Source organism: Gigantopelta aegis, chromosome 5 (assembly GCF_016097555.1).
Source record: "Gigantopelta aegis isolate Gae_Host chromosome 5, Gae_host_genome, whole genome shotgun sequence".
Taxonomy (NCBI): domain Eukaryota; kingdom Metazoa; phylum Mollusca; class Gastropoda; order Neomphalida; family Peltospiridae; genus Gigantopelta; species Gigantopelta aegis.
This window is the reverse complement of record NC_054703.1, coordinates 40,626,236-40,640,963: the sequence shown is the minus strand read 5'-3', so window position 1 is coordinate 40,640,963 and position 14,728 is coordinate 40,626,236. Positions and strand designations below refer to the sequence as shown.

General features: G+C 39.7%; 1 protein-coding gene across 7 annotated transcripts in view; it reads left to right on the top strand.

Moving 5' to 3' along the window:
- The window catches only part of LOC121373794 (NAD(P)H-hydrate epimerase-like), a 318,467-nt gene that overhangs the window by 70,874 nt on the left and 232,865 nt on the right, over window positions 1–14,728 (top strand). Inside the window, exon 1 of one of the 7 annotated variants that reach the window (XM_041500562.1) lies at window positions 12,579–12,681. The exons of the other annotated variants lie outside the window; for them this stretch is intronic. The gene's annotated coding sequence lies outside the window, so the exon portion shown is untranslated. Of the gene's footprint in view, window positions 1–12,578; window positions 12,682–14,728 lie in introns of those variants that run through there. 7 annotated transcript variants of the gene reach the window in all.

The window sequence follows — 14,728 nt, the reverse complement described above, 5'->3', positions numbered from 1 at the left end:
CAAGTCCCTTGACTGATCGTGCTGTGATCCATCAGACATTGAGAATCAGTGTCACACTTAGTGAGAACCAGTATATCACACCTAGTGAGAATCAGTATATCGCACATAGTGAGAATCAATGTCACATTTAGTGAGAATCAATGTCACATTTAGTGAGAATCAATGTCACACTTAGTGAGAATCATTATATCACACCTAGTGAGAATCAAACGAAAGTAAGAAAGAAATGTTTAATAAAACGACGCACTCAACACATTTTATTTGCAGTTATATGGCATCAGACATGTGGTTAAGGACCACACAGATATTGAGAGAGAAAACCTGCTGTCACCACTTCATGGGCTACTCTTCTATTAGCAGCAAGGGATCTTTTATATGCACCATCCCACAGACAGGATAACACATACCATGGCCTTTGATGTACCAGTCGTAGTGCACTGGCTGGAGCGAGAAATAGCCCAATGGGCCCACTGATGGGGATCGATCCCAAACTGACCGTGCATGAAGCAAGCACTTTGCGACTGGGTTACGTCCCCCCCCATGAAAGTGACTGATTGAAATGGATAAGTGAAGTTTAAAATGTACTACGTTTGCTCAAACATACTGCAACATTTTTATTTTGTTTTACATGCAGCACCTCTGTATAAATGAGGTGTCCTTAAAACCAGACATTTTACTTGGTTCAACGGGTGTCCAGTTTAAAGAGGGTTCACTGTATCTCCAGACTGCACATAGAAACATACAGCAAGGATTACATGGACATGATTGAAGGATATATTGTTATTGCGTGAAATTAATACCTGTTCTAATCTGTTTGATTATTCTTGATTTAATCTGACACGCTGCACAATTTGTGGCCATTGTGAATTAATCTACACACATTTCATGTATCTAGGTGATAAAACCTAGAAAAAGTCTCAAATATGAAACACTATAGCAATAAATGCATTTGGGATTTCCTTTATAACCAAATCATTTCTTTCTTAGTTTTTATTTTCTTTTTTTTCTTTCTTTCTTTTCTTTTCTTTTTTTTTAATCTTTTTTTTCTCTTTCTTTCTTTTTTGTTTGTTTTGAAGTTTGCAATACAAAATAAATTGTAACATATGAAGTCCTTGTAGACAAAGATCCATCCTGAATTAATACAATAAAACCCCTCTAATCTGGACACCCACAGAATCAAGTAAAACCATCAGTTTTAAAGAGGTGTCCAGTATAAAAAGGTTATGTTCCGTACTAATATTTAAATAATTATTTATAAAAAATGAACTATGACAAATGTCTGGTTTTAAGGGAATTTCAGTTTACAGGGAAAATATTACAAAGTGGATATACAATACCAATGTTTCTGCCTGAAATAATTTTTGGGTATGCATGGCACTATGGAATTGAAAGCATCCAGAGTCAGCAGGGGATATATGGGGTGGGGGGGGGGGGAGTGTACTAAGATTAAGTTAAGATTAAGAAAATCATACCATAATGATAAGAATAATTAATTTTATCAAAAGGTTAACTTTAAAAAATGCAGAAAGCCTGAATACTACTGGTTCAGGAGAATGTATCAATACACTCCAGACATCACACTAAACAAAATGGCTGCATCCAGTTAGCAGGAATAATTATGTTTTTATAATAATTATAAATTATGTGTTTTTGATTTATTAAACTGTCAGTATGTGTTGGTGGTCCAGTTACTTATCTTTTCAACACACAGGACTTTGACACATGTGTTTGAGCTGATTGTTATTTTTAAAAATCTAAAAGGTACATGTACACAATGTATGGCCTTCATGAAATCTTACAAGTCATGTAGTGTGTGCATGGCCTTTAGGAAATCTTACAAGTCGGGTAGTGCGTGCATGGCCTTCAAGAAATCTTACAAGTCATGTAGTGTGTGCATGGCCTTTAGGAAATCTTACAAGTCATGTAGTGTGTGCATGGCCTTCAAGAAATCTGACAAGTCATGTAGTGTGTGCATGGCATTTAGGAAATCTTACAAGTCGGGTAGTGCGTGCATGGCCTTCAAGAAATCTTACAAGTCATGTAGTGTGTGCATGGCCTTTAGGAAATCTTACAAGTCAGACAGTGTGTGCATGGCCTTTAGGAAATCTTACAAGTCGGGGAGTGTGTGCATGGCTTTTAAGAAATCTTCAAGAAACATTTGTTTTCAAAATATTGATTAGTGATTTTTCTAGTCAATTGAAAATTATAAGCAAGTACTATTTAATGTTTTGAAATTGTGTAGTGAAGCTTGAGTAGCGAATCATGGTACGATACTGAACAAAATGTTGCTTGATCTTACAAGTTGGTCATTGAGTGCATGGCCTTTAAAAAATCTTACAAGTCTGGCAGTGCGTGTATGGCCTTTAAGAAATCTTACAAGTTGGGCAGTGTGTGCATGGCCAATCTAATTAAAATTAGCTCCACTATTACATGTGGATCTAAAGACAGCCAGTTGGAGCTCATGTCCACCAATCAAAACCTTACTTGCAGAATCCTGCCAGTGATTTAAAATGGCCTTTAAGAACTCTTTCAAGTTGGGCAGTGTGTGCATGGCCTTTAAGAAATCTTACAAGTCGGGCAGTGTGTGCATGGCCTTTAAGAAATCTTACAAGTCGGGCAGTGTGTACATGGCCGTTAGGAAATCTTACAAATCAGTCAGTGCTTGTTTGGCTTCACTAATAAGCTAAAGTAGATATATATCTAATGGAAGGAGGTTATTAATTCTAATGTTTGATTGTTCCTTGTTCTGATATTTATATACAGTGAAACCCCTCTTAAGCGGACACCCACTGGACCAAGGAAGGAAATGTTTTATTTAATGATGCACTCAAAACGTTATATTTACGATTATATGGTGCATATAAGAGCTGCCTTGCTGCTAATCGAAAAGAGTAGCCCATGAAGTGGCAACAGCGGGTTTCCTCTCTCAGTATCTGTGTGGTCCTTAACCATATGTCTAATGCCATATAACATATAACCGTAAATAAAATGTGTTGAGTGCATCATTAAATAAAACATTACTTAATTTTTGCATTTACCGTATTTCGACACCCAATTATAGCTGATATATTTTTCATGCTGGAGTGTCATTAAACATTCATTCATTCATTCTTTCTTTCTTTCTTTCTTTCTTTCATTCTTTCATTCATTCATTCATTCATTCATTCATTCATTCATTCATTCATTCATTCATCCATTCATTCATTCTCTCATTCTCTCATTCTCTTCTTTAAAATTTGGGCACAACTGATGTGCACTTGGTCTGGGATCAATCCCCATTACGGGGCCCATTAGGCTATTTCTCATTCCAGCCAGTGCATTTTATATGCACCATCCCATAGACAGGGTAGTACATACCATGGCCTTTGATATACCAGTCATGATGCACCGTCTGGAACGAAAAATAGCCCAATGGGCCCACCGACGGGAATCAATCCCAGACCGACCGCGTATTTAGCGAACACTTTACCACTGGGTTACATGTCCCCCCCCCCCCCCACCCCACCCGTTTTCCTCTCTATATAAGACTAGATGTCAATGGTAAAAAAAAGCAAAGTTTAACTTAAATTTTCTTTTAAATATTTGTTTGATGTCACAAAGTCATAAAAATATTGAGGTGCTTGTGTCACAGGATCAAACCACCTCGGTGGATCCATTCAACTGATTGATTTTTTTTTTGTTCCAACCAGTGCACCACAACTTGTCAAAAGCTGTGGTATGTGCTTTCCTGTCTGTTGGATAGTGTATATAAAAGACCCCTTGCTGCTAATCAAAACGTGTATCAGGTTTACTATCTAAGACTAGATATAAAAATTACATCCAATAGCCAATGATTAATAAATCAATGTGCTCTAGTAGTGTCGTTAAACAAAACAAACTTTAGCTTTTTACTTTTCTTTTAAATATGTTTGGTTGACATCACTATAAGTCATACAAATATTGAGGTGCTTGCGTTGCCGGATCAAACCACCTTGGTGGATTTTTTCTTGTTCCAACCAGTGCACCACAGCTGGTCAAAGGCCATGGTATGTGCTTTCCTGTCTGTGGGAAATTGCATATAAAAGATCCCTTGCTACTGATACAAAAATGGAGCGGGTTTCCTCTGATGACTACGTTTTAGAATTACCAAATGTTTGACATCCATAAAAATTACATCCAATAGCCAGTGATTAATAAATCAATGTGCTCTAGTGGTGTCGTTAAACAAAACAATATTTAGCTTTTAACTTTTCTTTTAAATATCTGTTTGACATCACAAAGTCATAAAAATATTAGTATTTATTTGTCTGTAAATTAGTTTATGATCAGTCTGATTCACTGAAATAGGAAACTGCTAATACCAGACACAATAGCAATGACCTTGACATTTTCTGATTATTTGTGGATAAAGGAACATATATTTCTGGTCCAGCTCTTGTAGGGTTGATCTTAAAGTGAAATTATCCAGTAAATGGAACAGACTTATTAAAGGTTAACTTTACAATAAAGTAAATTTAAAACCAGACAAAAAATATAAATCTTTTGTCAAGTTGTATAGTCAGATGTTAGGAGATGACGTTATAGGTATATTTTCATTTCACTTAAAGGTTATTTCAATTTATAGAAATTTATAGAAAAGTTTGCTTTTTCGTTAAAATGAAAAAGGTACAGTATGTTTTGTTTAACGACACCACTAGAGCACATTGATTTATTAATCGTTAGCTATTGGCTGTCAAACATTATGGGGCTTGCGTCTCAGGATCAACCATGGACCCATTTAACTGATTAGGGTTTTTTCTCGTTCCAACCAGTGCACCACAACTGGACAAAAGGAAGGAAATGTTTTATTTAACGATGCACTCAACACATTTTATTTACGGTTATATGGCGTCAGACATGTTGTTAAAGACCACACAGATGTTCAGAGAGGAAACCCGCTGTCGCCACTTCATGACCTGTTCTTTTCGATTAGCAGCAAGGGATCTTTTATATTCACCATCACACAGGATAGTACATACCACGGCATTCTAAGTAAGAAACTAAAAGTTTCAACCAGACTTATACATGTATTCAACCAAAGTTATTGAACAACAACGGAGAACTGTGTAACTTTAATTAAGTTTTTCCCATTCCAAACAGTGCATCGTGACTGGTATATGAAAGGCTGTGGTATGTGTGTCAGAATTACCAAATGTCTGGCATTCAGTAGCCATGGGGGGGGGGGGAGGCGGGACATTACCAAATGTCTGGCATTCAGTAGCCAATGGGGGGAGAGGCGGGACATTACCAAATGTCTGGCATTCAGTAGCCAATGGGGGGGGGGGAGAGGTGGGACATTACCAAATGTCTGGCATTCAGTAGCCAATGGGGGGGGGGGAGGGCAGGACATTACCAAATGTCTGGCATTCAGTAGCCAATGGGGGGGGAGAGGCGGGACATTACCAAATGTCTGGCATTCAGTAGCCAATGGGGGGGGGGAGGCAGGACATTACCAAATGTCTGGCATTCAGTAGCCAATGGGGGGGAGAGGCTGGACATTACCAAATGTCTGGCATTCAGTAGCCAATGTAGGGGGAGAAGCGGGACATTACCAAATGTCTGGCATTCAGTAGCCAATGGGGGGGGGGGGGGGGAGAAGCGGGACATTACCAAATGTCTGGCATTCAGTAGCCGATGGGGGGGGGGGGGGGCGGGACATAGCCCAGTGGTTAACCACTCGCTTGATGCGCAGTCCGTCTGAGATCGATCCCCATCAGTGGTCCCATTGGGATATTTCTTGTCACAGCCATTGCACCACAACTGGTGTAACAAAGGCCGTGGTATGTACTATCCTGTCTGTGGGATGGTGCATACAAAAGATTCGTTGCTGTTAATCGAAAAAAGAGTAGCCCACGAAGTGGCGACAGCAGATTTCCTCTCTCTATATCTGTGTGGTCCTTAACCATATGTCTGACGCCATATAACCTGTAAATAAAATGTGTTGAGTGTGTCATTAAATAAAACATTTCCTTCCTTCCTTCAATAGCCAGTGATTAATAAATCAATCTGTTTTAGTCGAGTCAATAAACAAGACAAAGTTTAAAAAAGAAATTTTAACTTCAATTCAGTGCCATTACTGTTTCACCAGCATTCTTCCATCTGTTCCATTGTGAATGAAAAAAATAACAGGTGCTTTACAGTGACAACATCATCGGCACCGAGACGAGATTTACCAGGTGAATTATAGGATGTGATAAATGGATGGATTGCGACGGATTGGGATGATACGTAGTGGGTTTTTTTCCATTAGTCGGTTTTTAAGTTAATGGAGGTGGATGGATAGTTTAACAAGGTCCTATCAATACTGCTTTGTAACACTGAGTATCTGTGCAGTGATAATAAATAGGTGGTTAGCTTTACGGGTTTCGATAATGGGGATGTCTCAGTTCGGAAGACATATGGTACTATTATGTGGCCTTTAGTAGCTAAATGCCGTGGAAATTACGGGTGTTTAGGTGGCACGATCCAGCTCTGTCTGTGAACAGAACTTGCCTCAGGTGCTGTGATCATAGGAGGACCAAAAAAAAAAAAAAAAAAAATTGTTTTGTTTAATGACACCACTAGAGCACATTGATTTACAAATCATCAGCTATTGGATTTCAAACATATGGTAATTTTGACACATAGCCGTATGAAGGAAACCCGCTACATTTTTCCATTAGTAGTAAGGGATCTTTTATACGCACCATCCCACAGACAGGATAGCACATACCACAGCCTTTGATATACCAGTCATGGTGCACTGGCTAGAGCGAGAAATAGCCTAATGGTCCCACCAATGGGGATTGATCCCAAATGACCGCGCATCAAGCGAATGCTACATCGTGTCCCACAGGAGGCCCATTGCAGTCACGGCCAAGCTCACCTTAATTTTATCTGAGAGGCAGTTTTATCATCCACCTACAAATATGGTAATAGCGTGCCTCTCACTGATTGATGTGCGGTCGGTCTGGGATCGATCCCCATCGTTCCAGCCAGTGCACCCTGACTGGTATATCAAAGGCCGTGGTATGTGTTATCCTGTCTGTGGGATGGTCTATATAAAAGATCCTTTGCTGCTAATCGAAAAGAGTAGCCCATGAAGTGGCCACAGCTGGTTTCCTCTCACAATATCTGTATGGTCCCATACCATATGTCTGATGCCATATAACCTTAAATAAAATGTGTTGAGTGCGTCGTTAAATAAAACATTTCCTTCTTTCTCACTGATTTCATTTAAACCTATTTCCGTGCTTGTATCCAATTAATGGGCGAGATTTAGCTCAGTGGGTTGAGTGCTCGCTTGAGGTGCTAACATCACAGGATCAAACTACCTCAGTGGATCCATTCAGCTGATTTGTTTTTTTCTCATTCCAACCTGGTCAAAGGTCATGGTATGTGCTATCCTGTCTGTGGGAGAGTTTCCTCTGATGACTACGAGTCATAATTACCACATGTTTGACATCATATAGCCGATGATTAATTAATCAGTGTGCTCTAGTAGTGCCGTTAAACAAAACAAACTTTTAACTTTATATTGAATTAAGGTTCAAGCATGCTGTCCTGGACACACACCTCGGCTATCTACTTATGGACAGTGGGTTAGTTGTTAGTGAGAGAGAAGAGGGTGTAGTGATCTTACACCGACCCATTGAGTTGTTGAAACTCGTTCTGAGTGGGAGCCGGTACCAGGCTGCGAACCCAGTATCTATCAGTCTTACGTCAGATAGCCTAACCCCGACACCACCAAGACTGCTTGATTGTTTAACCCCAGCCAGCACTTTCATTTGAAAACCATTCATTGATTTATCCTCTCATCTGGAGGTTATGTGGTGAGGGATTTATCGCTCGCCTGGAGTTATGTGGTGATTGATTTATCGCTCACCTGGAGGTTATGTGGTGAGTGATTTACCACTCATCTGGAGGTTATGTGGTGAGAGATTTATTGCTCGCCTGGAGGTTATGTGGTGAGTGATTTACCACTCGCCTGGAGGTTATGTGGTGAGAAATTTACCACTCACCTGGAGGTTATGTGGTGAGTGATTTACCACTTGCCTGGAGGTTATGTGGTGAGTGATTTACCACTTGCCTGGAGGTTATGTGGTGAGTGATTTACCACTCGCCTGATATTTCCAAACCTGAAGGACTGCCACTGGGCTGCTTCTTGTTCCAGCCAGTGGTGTAACAAAGGAAGTGGTATGTACTATCCTGTCAATCTAGGATTAGTCCCTGTTGGTGGGCCCATTGGGCTATTTTTTTGTTGAGGCAGTGCTCCATAACTAGTGTAACAAAGGAAGTGGTATGTGATCCTGTCAGTCTAGGATCAGTCCCTGTCGGTGAACCCATTGAGAATTACCAAATGTTTGACATTCAATAGCCAATGATTAATAAATCAATAATAAATCAATGTGCTCTTCCCATGTCATGTCATGTCTTCCCATGTCGAGCTATCTCTTCCCATGTCATGCCATCTCTTCTCATGTCATGTCATGCCATCTCTTCCAATGTCGTGCTATCTCTTCCCATGTCGTGCCATCTCTTCCCATTTCGTGCTATCTCTTCCCATATCGTGCCATCTCTTCCCTTCCCTTGTTTGTCTTTCTCCTTCCCATCTTCCCCCCCCCCCCCCCCCCCATCATCTTTACCTTCCCTTCACCTTCTTCTGTTTCATTTCCTTCCTATCCCATGCCATTTTATTTCTTCTCTTTCTTTTCCCTTCCTATTCCACCCCATGCAATGTCATGTCTTCTTATGTCTCACCTTCCTATGTCATACCATACCATTTCTTTCTTTTCTGAACCCCCTCCCCCCCCCTCCATATTATGCCATGTCATTTTCCCCCTCTCCCCTTCTTTCCCATTTCATGTCATGTCATTATACCCCCCTCCCTCCCATTGTATGCCATGTAATTTTCCTCCTCTGTCCTCCCTTCCCATTTCATACAGTATTGCCATGCCATTTTCCCCTCCATTCCCTGTTTCATGCCATGTCACTTCCCCCCCCCCCCTCTCCCAACCCATTTCATACAGTATTGCCATGCCATTTTCCCCTCTCTCCTCTGTTTCATGCCATGTCACTTCCCCCCTCTCCCCTCCAAATCCATTTCATACAGTATTGTCATGCCATTTTCCCCCCCCCCCCCCCCCCGTTTCATGCCATGTCACTTCTCCCCCCCCTCCCAACCCATTTCATACAGTATTGCCATGCCATTTTCCCCTCCATTCCCTGTTTCATGCCATGTCACTTCCCCCCCCCCCCCCCCCCCCCCCCCCAACCCATTTCATACAGTATTGCCATGCCATTTTCCCCTCTCTCCTCTGTTTCATGCCATGTCACTTCCCCCCTCTCCCCTCCAAATCCATTTCATACAGTATTGTCATGCCATTTTCCCCTCCCCCCCCCCCCCCCCCCCCCCGTTTCATGCCATGTCACTTCTCCCCCCCCCCCTCCCAACCCATTTCATACAGTATTGCCATGCCATTTTCCCCTCCATTCCCTGTTTCATGCCATGTCACTTCCCCCCCCCCCCCTCCCAACCCATTTCATACAGTATTGCCATGCCATTTTCCCCTCTCCTCTGTTTCATGCCATGTCACCCCCCCCCCCCCCCCCCCCGCCAATCCATTTCATACAGTATTTCCATGCCATTTTACCTTCCCTTCCCTGTTTCATGCCATGTCACTTCCCCCCTCTCCCCTCCCAATCCATTTCATACAGTATTGCCATGTCATTTTCCCCTCCCTTCCCTGTTTCATGCCATGTCACAAATAACCCACCCCCCTCCCCTCCCAATCCATTTCATATAGTATTGCCATGCCATTTTCCCCTCTCTCTTCTGTTTCATGCCATGTCACTTCCCCCCTCTCCCCTCCCAATCCATTTCATGCCATGCCATTTTATCCCATCCCATACCATACCATGCCATTTCTGCCCTTCCCTTCCATTCCCATCTTGTTTTTAATCATTAATGTCTTTCTAACGTTGCACAACCTGTCAGCCACACTTTTCACGTTTCCTACACATTATATCGCATTATCAAACACATCATCGACCAGTGATCCATCCCTCATTCGGCCCTTAGCAAATGGATTTGTGAAGACTTGTAACTGCACACTGTTAATTGTTTCACATGCAACACTTGTTAACAACCCTAAATCAAGGAGCGACACCCTGCTCATTCCTGGCACCATTTTAACTGTTCCTTGTGGTCATTCCCAGAGTGCAAGACTCGGCCGAACACTGTTGATGACCGAGTCATGAGTTTTTATTTGAAGAGGAAGCAATAATCACCACCCGAGTCATGTGTCGAGTCTTTGAACTGTGTGTTTTTATTCGTTGCCCAACCAGCTCCAAATAATGGTATTGTCTATGTAATAAAAAGGCACACAAAAGGGCAGGAGATAAAGAGGTTGGTGGTGTCGGTATCCAGTCGGTTTAGTGTGCTTTTATTTGTTGCTGGAGTGAGTCTGTGTAAAGCTAATATTGCTGTAATTAAAACACACACAGAGGGTTGGATTTTACAGTTAAGTGGAGTGAAGACCGTAAAATAGCCATGTATATATAAGTCATATCATCGTGTTTCTGTTTGTTGCCAAACTCTTTAAGTCTCCCCAGTCTTCTACTTCTCTCTTCATTTTACTGTCTTCGTATCAGCCTTTGTCTTTGTCTTTCTTCTTTCTCTCTGTTTTTCCCTGTCAGTCTCTCTGGGTTTCGTCTCTCAATATCTGTGTGGACCGTAATCATATGTCTGACACCGTATAACCATAAATAAAATGTGTTGAGTTAAATAAAACATTTCTTCGTGTGCAATTGGTTTTGAATCGATCATCATTGGCAATCCCGTTGAGATATTTCTCACTACAACTAATGCTCCATACAGGTACTAGAGACGGCCGTCACATGTTCTATCCTGTGTGATGCATATAAACAATCCGCAAAATACACTACTCTGCTTGCTCTACATGGAGATTTGCAAAACAAACATCTGGCAACTTCATCTGTTGTATAACTATTCATGTATAATTACTACATGATCATGTTGCACAAATTTAACATGTGCACAAATTGTTTACCATGACATATAACTGGTATGTCCCTAGAGAAACTTGAGTAGTATGATATCCCAGTGGCGTGACAGTTGACTTCTCAATATGGCTGATCATTAACCATATAGCCATTTCCATATAACTATATAAAAATTAAAATGTGTTGAGTGTCCTTTTTCTGTTTAGGGGCGGGATATAGCACAGTGGTGAAGTGTTCGCTTGATGTGTGGTCAGTTTGAGATCGATCCCTGTTGTTTCCACCAGTGCACCACGACTGGTATATCAAAGGTTGTGGTGTGTGTTACCCAGTCTGTGGAATGGTGCATGTAAAATATCCCTAGCTACTAATCGAAAAATGTAGCGGGTTTCCTCTCTATGACGATGTCATAATGACCAGATGTTTGACATCCAATAGCCGATGATTAACAAATCAATGTAGCGGGTTTCCTCTCTATGACGATGTCATAATGACCAGATATTTGACATCCAATAGCCGATGATTAACAAATCAATGTAGCGGGTTTCCTCTCTATGACGATGTCATAATGACCAGATGTTTGACATCCAATAGCCGATGATTAACAAATCAATGTAGCGGGTTTCCTCTCTATGACGATGTCATAATGACCAGATGTTTGACATCCAATAGCCGATGATTAACAAATCAATGTAGCGGGTTTCCTCTCTATGACGATGTCATAATGACCAGATGTTTGACATCCAATAGCCATGATTAACAAATCAAAGTGCCGTAGTGGTGATGTCAAACAAACACAAACAAACTTTCATTCTTAAGTCACGAGATAGTGGGGGGGGGGGGGGGTTTGTTGTTGTGGGTTTTGGGGTTTTTATTGGTTTTTTACAAGCACTATTCCTTTACAGTAATGGTCAGAAAGTTAAATTTCAACCCCTTTGATATACTACGTAGACAAATGGCTTAACCATCATATACTGCCAACACTAAACGACATCCATTGTCCTAATCAATCAGTCTGTTTTATACCTAATATTTTTCTGGGTTTTTTAATTATTATTTTTTCAAATCAAAGAACTGCGAAAAGAAAGAAAATAATTACAACGAGTGCATGACCCTGTTTGCTCCCAACAAAACCTTGTTTGGCAATGCATCGAAAAAAATAATTAAAATGTGTTGAATGCGTCGTTAAATAAAACATTTTTCTTTTCTTTTTTTAAAAAAGAATTAATAGTCTTGACATGATTTTTTTCTGAAGAGCTATGAGTAAAAAGCGCTAGTTTTCATGACAATGGTGCCGCCACGGCTACCAGACCGGTCCGTCCATTGATAGCGAGAAAATATTGATCCTTCTGTTACTTCAGTAGATACGACAATGTCGTACAGGGGGATTTCAGAGGCAAATATACACAGGCTTTTCATTGGCTGCTGCGTGTTGTTTCTCTGCTGCTATCAACTTTGTGTCGTGCATTCACTTTTGTTCCTTCTTGTGAAGAGTTCTGCAACAAAGCCTGACTGGTTCTAAGTATGGTCACTGGGTTGAACATAACCCATTAACTTTTTGGCTGTGTGGTTTTTCTGTTTTTGCGGTTTTGTGAGGTTTGATGTAAAAAAAAAAAAAAAAATTGAATGGATTGATTTGAGAACTTAGTTTTTTCACTGAAAGTAAGTATATTTTTTTCTTTTTTTGTATATTTTTCATTAGATAACTAATTGTTTTTTATACAGTTTAAGCTTGATGTCATCTTTTAAAAGTACAATGTTGTCATATAAATATATAGATTTGTGTTGTTGTAATTGTTGTTGTTAATGGTTTGTTTATTTCTTCTTCTTTTTTCTTCTTTCTTTTTGTAATTGTGTTGTTTTTGTAAATATTTTAATGAAAGAATTCATTTTTCTGCACCATTCATGTATGTAAACTTTATTTTGTTATACTTAAAAACATTTTTAGGGTACATTTTTGCTCATTAAACATGCATTTCTGATTAATAGTGACTTTAAAAAATTAAAAGAAGGGGAAAAATATCACAATATGTCCACTGTACACATGGGTTTTTTAATTGCTTGACCCTATTACAGTTAAAAAACCAGTTTCTTTTGTTTAACGACGCCACTAGAGCACATTGATTTATTAATCATCAGCTATTGGATGTCAAACATTTGGTAATTTTGACATATAGTCTTAGAAAGGAAACCCGCTACATTTTTTCCATTAGTAGCAAGGGATCTTTTATATGCACCATCCCACAGACAGGATAGCACATACCACGACCCTATTAAAGAAGCTTTATTCGAGCTGTTTCCCACCAAATATATTTATTAATTTTTGTTTTATATCTTGAATTACATATGGGGCAGAACGTAACCCAGTGGTAAAGAGTTCGCTTGATGCATGGTTTGTTTGGGATCGATTCCCAGTGGTAAAGAGTTCGCTTGATGCATGGTTTGTTTGGGATCGATTCCCAGTGGTAAAGAGTTCGCTTGATGCGCAGTTTGTTTGGGATCGATTCCCATTGGTGAGCCCATTGGGCTATTTCTCGTTCCAGCCCAACTGGTATATCAAAGGCTGTGGTATGTGTTGTCTTGTCTGTGGGATGGTGCATATAAAAGATCCCTTGCTACTAATGGAAAAATGTATCAGGTTTCTTGTCTTTAACTATGTCAAAATTACCTAATGTTTGACATCCAATAGCGAATGATTAATAAATCAATGTGCTCTAGTGGTGTCCTTGAACAAAGCAAACTTTGAATTTCATAAGATTATAAATATGTATATCCTGGTAAAATGTTACAACCAAGTAGTACATTATCAACAGGTTACATTTGTGAGGTTTCAGTTAACACATAATTTTTCCATAATTATTTCACACCACATTATGACTGCCTGTTACCATGGTGACTATATTATATCTACATTATAAATGGTAAAGTATTTTTTAATCATACCACTGCATGTAGTCTTCAGAGGAAACATGGGAAATTTTATTCATTAGCAGCGGGGGATCTTTAATAGGCACTTTCCAACAGACAGGACAGCACATACCACAATATTTGATATAAAGTCAAGGGGCACTGATTGGGACATGACGAAAAACGAAAAAGAGAATATTGGGTGCACTGAGATGGTTCAGAACTTTATATTTGTGACATCATGGTCATATCGCATACAGAAGTTTATATTTGTGACATCATGGTCATATCGCATACAGAAGTTTATATTTGTGACATCATGGTCATATCGCATACAGAAGTTTATATTTGTGACAGCATGGTCATATCGCATACAGAAGTTTATATTTGTGACAGCATGGTCATATCGCATGAAGTTTATATTTGTGACATCATGGTCATATCGCATACAGAAGTTTATATTTGTGACATCATGGTCATATTGCATACAGAAGTTTATATTTGTGACATCATGGTCATATTGCACGAAGTTTATATTTGTGACATCATGGTCATATCGCATACAGAAGTTTATATTTGTGACATCATGGTCATATCGCATACAGAAGTTTATATTTGTGACATCATGGTCATATCGCATACAGATTTATTTTTGTTTAATGACACCACTAGAGCATGTTGATTTTTTTTTTCTTTAAGAGTACATTGATTTATTAATCATCAACTACTGGATATGGCAAACATTTGGTAATTCTAACATAGAACGAACCCCATTGGTCGACCATTTTGGTGCCATCAACTT